Source organism: Arachis stenosperma, chromosome 7, assembly GCF_014773155.1.
Source record: "Arachis stenosperma cultivar V10309 chromosome 7, arast.V10309.gnm1.PFL2, whole genome shotgun sequence".
NCBI classification, from domain to species: Eukaryota; Viridiplantae; Streptophyta; class Magnoliopsida; order Fabales; family Fabaceae; genus Arachis; species Arachis stenosperma.
Window position 1 is genome coordinate 62,214,457 of NC_080383.1, and position 6,705 is coordinate 62,221,161.

The 6,705-nt window shown below is 39.5% G+C and overlaps 1 non-coding gene across 1 annotated transcript; it reads right to left on the bottom strand.

The window, feature by feature from the left end:
- Nucleotides 1-5,015: 5,015 nt before the first annotated feature.
- LOC130943140 (small nucleolar RNA R71) lies at nucleotides 5,016-5,123 on the bottom strand. The gene has a single exon (XR_009071672.1). It is a non-coding gene; the product is annotated as a small nucleolar RNA R71 (small nucleolar RNA).
- Nucleotides 5,124-6,705: the final 1,582 nt, after the last annotated feature.

The following is a 6,705-nucleotide window of genomic DNA, read 5'->3' on the forward strand; positions in this document are numbered from 1 at the left end:
GCAAAAGGGAACTATTGATATTCAATTTGTGAAATCCGAAGATCAATTTGCGGATATTTTCACTAGGCCCTTATGTGAAGACAGATTCTGCACTTTGAGAAATAGTTTGGGAATGATAGAATTAAGTTCTGTTGAAAATTTGTGAACTGTTTTGATTCTGTTTGGTTTTGTCTCGTAGGAATGTAGGAGACAAATTTCAGGTTGTGTTGAACGGACCATAATACAGGGGGAGACTGCGCTGAAATAAATTCCCTTGGGCCCCACCAAATTCCTTTTGACCTTACTCTGACCCGTTTTTGAGTTTGTCTTAATCATACTTTTGGAAAGTTGTCAAATCAAATCTTTATCCTTCCCTCATCCCTTAATTCTAGGAGTTAAACTTTCAGTTTTTAATTTTAAATCCTTCATTGGTTAATAACCGCGCTCATTAATGGGTATTAACTCCCTCCATTCTCTTTCCACTCAGCATTAAATGCTTCCTTAACCTCCCTCCACTCACCACTCACTTCAGCCCTTTTCATCTTCCTTCTCCATTCATTTTTTTCATATTATGAAAAAGAAATTACTCCAAGAAAAAGTAATCGAATCCCTCTCACCAAAAAATCTCCATTCTCTTCCACCTCTCAAACCCATACCCATATTCACATTCACTCCACATCTTCTTCATCTCCTTCTCCTCAAACTACCGAAACCATGCGTAGAAAGGTCATAGCCCAGAGAACATTATCTCGGAAGAAGAAGAAACTAATGGTTGAAGAAGAAGAGTTGTCACAATCTTTCATTCCCCACTCTCCTTCCCGTAGCTCTCAAAAGACAAAGGATTACGTATTACGTAACACAAAGGAACCATCCAATATGAAATCCTGGATTTCAAGAATAAGTACAACAAAAGTCATTCTCATTTTGATCCAGGCAGGTTTAATTCTTGTGCGTCTTATGAGTTTTACAAAGACGTGTTGAAGAAACATCAGCTATATGCTTCATACCTAGTGAACCTGGATTCACTTGCTGCTAAAGGAACCAACTTTATCACCCTTTTTGAGAATATGAAGTGGACTCCCCTATTACAATATTCAGAAACGTGTATACCCAGCCTTGGTTCGAGAGTTTTATGCAAACATGATGAGCGGATAATTTGTACGGTTTTTGGCATTGTTTTTAGTATGTTTTTAGTATGATCTAGTTAGTTTTTAGTATATTTTTATTAGTTTTTAGTTAAAATTCACTTTTCTGGACTTTACTATGAGTTTGTGTGTTTTTCTGTGATTTCAGGTATTTTCTGGCTGAAATTGAGGGACCTGAGCAAAAATCTGATCCAGAGACTGAAAAGGACTGCAGATGCTGTTGGATTCTGACCTCCCTGCACTCAAAGTGGATTTTCTGGAGCTACCGAAGCCCAATTGGCGCGCTCTCAACGGCGTTGGAAAGTAGACATCCTGGGCTTTCCAGCAATATATGATAGTCCATACTTTGCCCAAGATTTGATGGCCCAAACCGGCGTTCAAAGTCACCTACAGAAATTCCAGCGTTAAACGCCGGAACTGGCACCTAATTGGGAGTTAAACGCCCAAACTGGCACTAAAGCTGGCGTTTAACTCCAAGGAGAGTCTCTACACGAAAATGCTTCATTGCTCAGCCCAAGCACACACCAAGTGGGCCCGGAAGTGGATTTTTATGTCATTTACTCATCTTTGTACACCTTAGGCTACTAGTTTTTCTATAAGTAGGACCTTTTACTATTGTATTTTCATCTTTTGATCATGTTTTGATGATTGAACCCTCATTGGGAGGCTGGCCTCACGGCCATGCCTAGACCTTGTTCTTATGTATTTTCAATGGTGGAGTTTCTACACACCATAGATTAAGGTGTGGAGCTCTACTGTACCTCGAGTATTAATGCAATTACTATTGTTTTTCTATTCAATTCCGCTTGTTCTTTGTCCAAGATATCACTTGTTCTTCAACTTGATGAATGTGATGATCCGTGACACTCATCATCATTCTCACTCATGAACAAGGTGACTGACAACCATTCTTGTTCTACAAGCAATTAAAGCTCTAGTGAATATCTCTTGGATTACTGATACACGATGCATGGTTGATCGCCTGACAACCGAGTGCTCTCCTGACAAACGAGCCAGCCATTCCGTGAGATCAGAGTCTTCGTGGTATAGGCAAGAACTGATGGCGGCATTCAAGAGAATCCGGAAGGTCTAACCTTGTCTGTGGTATTCTGAGTAGGATTCAATGATTGAATGACTGTGACGTGCTTCAAACTCCTAGCAGGCTAGGGCGTTAGTGACAGACGCAAAAGAATCAATGGATTCTATTCCGGCCTGAACGAGAACCGACAGATGATTAGCCTATGCTGTGACAGAGCATCAGGGACGTATTTTCACTGAGAGGATGGGAGGTAGCCATTGACAACGGTGAAACCCTACACGAGCTTGCCATGGAAAGGAGTAAGAAGGATTGGATGAAGGCAGTAGGAAAGCAGAGAGACGGAAGGGAAGGCATCTTCATACGCTTGTCTGAAGCTCTTACGCCAATGATATACATAAGTATCTCTATCTTTATCTTTATGCTTTATTCGTTTATCACTATACCCATTTGAGTCTGTCTGACTGAGATTTACAAGATGACCATAGCTTGCTTCATACCACCAATCTCCGTGGGATCGACCCTTACTCGTGTAAGGTTTATTACTTGGACGACCCAGTGCACTTGCTGGTTAGTTGTGCAAAGTTGTGTTTATGCCATGGTATTGAGCACCAAGTCCTTGGAGCCATTACTAGGGATTGTTTATGTTTAGAAAAGTATTGATCACAATTTCGTGCACCAAGTTTTTGGCGCCGTTGCCGGGGATTGTTCTTGTGTATGGACAACTGACGGTTCATCTTGTTGCTTAGATTAGGCATTTATTTATTTTTTTTCAAAATTCTTGAAGGTGAATTCTAGAGTTTCATGATGATTTGTTGAAATCTGGCTGGCTGAGAAGCCATGTCTAATCTTATTGGACCGGGGTTTCAACTGATCATCACAATAGCTTGTTGATCTCTATCAATCCTGCTATTGGAGCAATGATCTGCTAAGGCTTGGCTGGCCTTTGGCCATGTCTAGTGTTTTGGACCGAAGCTTTCTTTGAAAGCTTGGCTGGCTGTGAAGCCATGTCTAATTCCTGGACCGGAGTCTTAGACTAGCATTGCACTGATTCCTGGAATTCTCATTAAGAATTTTGATATCTTTTTCCACTTAATTTTCGAAAAAACACAAAAAAAAAAATTATAAAATCATAAAATCCAAAAATATTTCTTGTTTGAGTCTAGAGTCTCATCTTAAGTTTGGTGTCAAATGCATGTTTTTGTTATATTTTTCGAATCCATGCATGTATTTCTTTGTTTTGATCTTTGAATCCTATTGACTTGAGCATCTTTGTGTTTCATATAGTGTCAGTAGTATACAAACTGCTAAGTTTGGTGTCTTGCATGCATTGTTAATTCATTCTTTTTGCATTTTGATTATTAAAAATCCAAAAATATTTTTAATTTGTGTCTTTTCAAGTCAATGATACCAAGAATTGAAGATTCAGAACATACTGCAGAGTAATTACACAGAAAAAGCTGAGCATTCAAAAATGCCCAGTGAAGAAGACAGACTGGCGTTTAAACGCCAGCCAGGGTACCTGGTTGGGCGTTTAACGCCCAAAGAGGTAGCATTTTGGGCGTTAAACGCCAGAATGTATACCATTCTGGGCGTTTAACGCCAGGATGGTGCTAGGGGGAAGATTTTGTTTTCAAAATCAATTTTTTTCAAGTTTTCAAAGTTTTTCAAAATCAAATCTTTTTCAAATCATATCTTTTCAATCAAATGTTTTCAAAATCAATTTCTTTCCTTTTTCAAAGATACTTACTAACAATTAATGATTTGATTGAACATCTCAAATTTGTTGCCTTTTCTGTTGAGAAAGGTTTAATGTTTGAATCATATCTTTTCTTGTTAGGCAAGTCACTAATTTTCAAAATCAAATCTTTTAAAATTGTTTTCAAAACACATCTTTTAAGATTGTTCTCAAATCATATTTTCTCAATCACATCTCTTTAAAACTAATCATATCTTCTTAACCTCATCTTTTTCAAAATAGTTTTCAATCAAATCTTTTTGACTTCTAATTTCAAATCCTTTCTCAGAAATCACTTGATTCTTTTTTCCACTCTTATTTTCGAAAATCAATTAATGTTTTTCAAAATGTTTTCAAAATTCCTTTAATTAATTTTCGAAAATCCTCTTCCCTCTCTCTCACATCCTTCTATTTATGGAGTACTACTCCTTCTTAATGCACAATTCGAACTCTGTCTAATCAAGTTCGAATTCTTCTACCTCCTTCTTCTATTTTTCTTTTCCTCTGACACTTCAAGGAATCTCTATACTGTGACATAGAGGATTCCACATTTTCTTTTTCTCTTCTCTTTCATATGAGCAGAAGCAGAGACAAAGGCATTCTTGTTGAAGCTGACCCTGAACCTGAAAGGACCTTGAAGAGAAAGCTAAGAGAAGCCAAAACACAACTCTCTTTAGAGGACCTGACCGAATTCTTCAAGGAAGAAGAACACATGGCAGCCGAAAACAACAACAATGCCAACAATGCAAGGAAGGTGCTGGGTGACTTTACTGCACCTACTCCCGACTTCTATGGGAGAAGCATCTCTATCCCTGCCATTGGAGCAAACAACTTTGAGCTTAAACCTCAATTAGTTTCTCTAATGCAACAGAATTGCAAGTTCCATGGACTTCCAATGGAAGATCCTCATCAGTTCCTAGCTGAATTCTTGTAAATCTGTGACACAGTCAAGACTAATGGGGTAGACCCTGAGGTCTATAGACTGATGCTATTCCCTTTTGCTGTAAGAGACAGAGCTAGAATATGGTTGGACTCTCAACCTAAAGAAAGCCTGGACTCTTGGGAAAAGCTAGTCAATGCCTTCTTGGCAAAGTTCTTTCCACCACAAAGATGGAGTAAGCTTAGAGTGGAAGTCCAAACCTTCAGACAGAAGGATGGAGAATCCCTCTATGAAGCTTGGGAAAGATACAAACAATTAATCAGAAAGTGTCCTTCTGACATGCTTTCTGAATGGAACATCATAGGTATTTTCTATGATGGTCTCTCGGAACTGTCCAAGATGTCTTTGGATAGCTCTGCTGGAGGATCTCTTCATCTGAAGAAGACGCCTACAGAGGCTCAAGAGCTAATTGAAATGGTTGCAAATAACCAATTCATGTACACTTCTGAAAGGAATCCTGTGAACAATGGGACTAGTCAGAAGAAAGGAGTTCTTGAGATTGACACTCTGAACGCCATTTTAGGCTCAGAATAAAATATTGACTCAACAAGTCAATTTGATTTCTCAAAGTCTGTCTGGAATGCAAAATACACCTGGCAGTGCTAAGGAAGCTTCATCTGAGGAAGAAGCTTATGATCCTGAGAACCCTTCAATGGAAGCGGTGAATTACCTAGGAGAACCCTATGGAAACACTTATAACTCTTCATGGAGAAATCACCCGAATCTCTCATGGAAGAATCAAGAGAGACCTCAACAAGGTTTCAATAATAATGGTGGAAGAAACAGGTTTAACAATAGCAAACCCTTTCCATCATCTTCTCAGCAACAGACAGAGAATTCTAAGCAGAACCCCTCTGACTTAGCAACCATGGTCTCTGATCTAATCAAAACCACTCAAAGTTTCATGAATGAAACAAGGTCCTCCATTAGAAATTTGGAGGCACAAGTGGGACAGCTGAGCAAGAAAGTTACTGAACTCCCTCCAAGTACTCTCCCAAACAATACAGAAGAAAATCCAAAAGGAGAGTGCAAAGCCATAAACATGGCCGAATTTGGAGAGGAAAGAGAGGAAGTGGACGCCACTGAGGAAGGCCTCAATGGGCGTGCACTAACCTCCACTGAGTTCCCCAATGAGGAACCATGGGAATCTGAGGCTCAAAATGAGACCATAGAGATTCCATTAGACTTACTTCTGCCTTTCATGAGCTCTGATGAGTATTCTTCCTCTAAAGAGGATGAGTATGTCACTGAAGAGCAAGTTGCTAAATACCTTGGAGCAATCATGAAGCTAAATGACAAGTTATTCGGAAATGAGACTTGGGAGGATGAACCTCCTTTGCTCACCAAAGAACTGGATGACTTGTCTAGGCAGAAATTGCCTCAAAAGAGACAAGACCCTGGGAAGTTTTCCATACCTTGTACCATAGGCACCATGACCTTCAAGAAGGCTCTGTGTGACTTAGGGTCAAGTGTAAACCTCATGCCTCTCTCTGTAATAGAGAAGCTAGGGATCTTTGAGGTACAAGCTGCAAAAATCTCACTAGAGATGGCAGACAACTCAAGAAAACAAGCTTATGGACTTGTAGAGAATGTTTTGGTTAAGATTGAGGACCATTACATCCCTACTGATTTCATAGTCCTAGAGACTGGGAAATGCATGGATGAAACCATCATCCTTGGCAGACCTTTCCTAGCCACAGCAAAAGCTGTGATTGATGTTGATAGAGGTGAAATGATCATTCAAGTGAATGAAGAATCCTTTGTGTTTAAGGCTCAAGGATATCCCTCTGTCACCATGGAGAGGAAGCATGAAGAGCTTCTCTCAAATCAGAGACAAACAGAGCCCCCACAGTCAAACTCTAAGTTT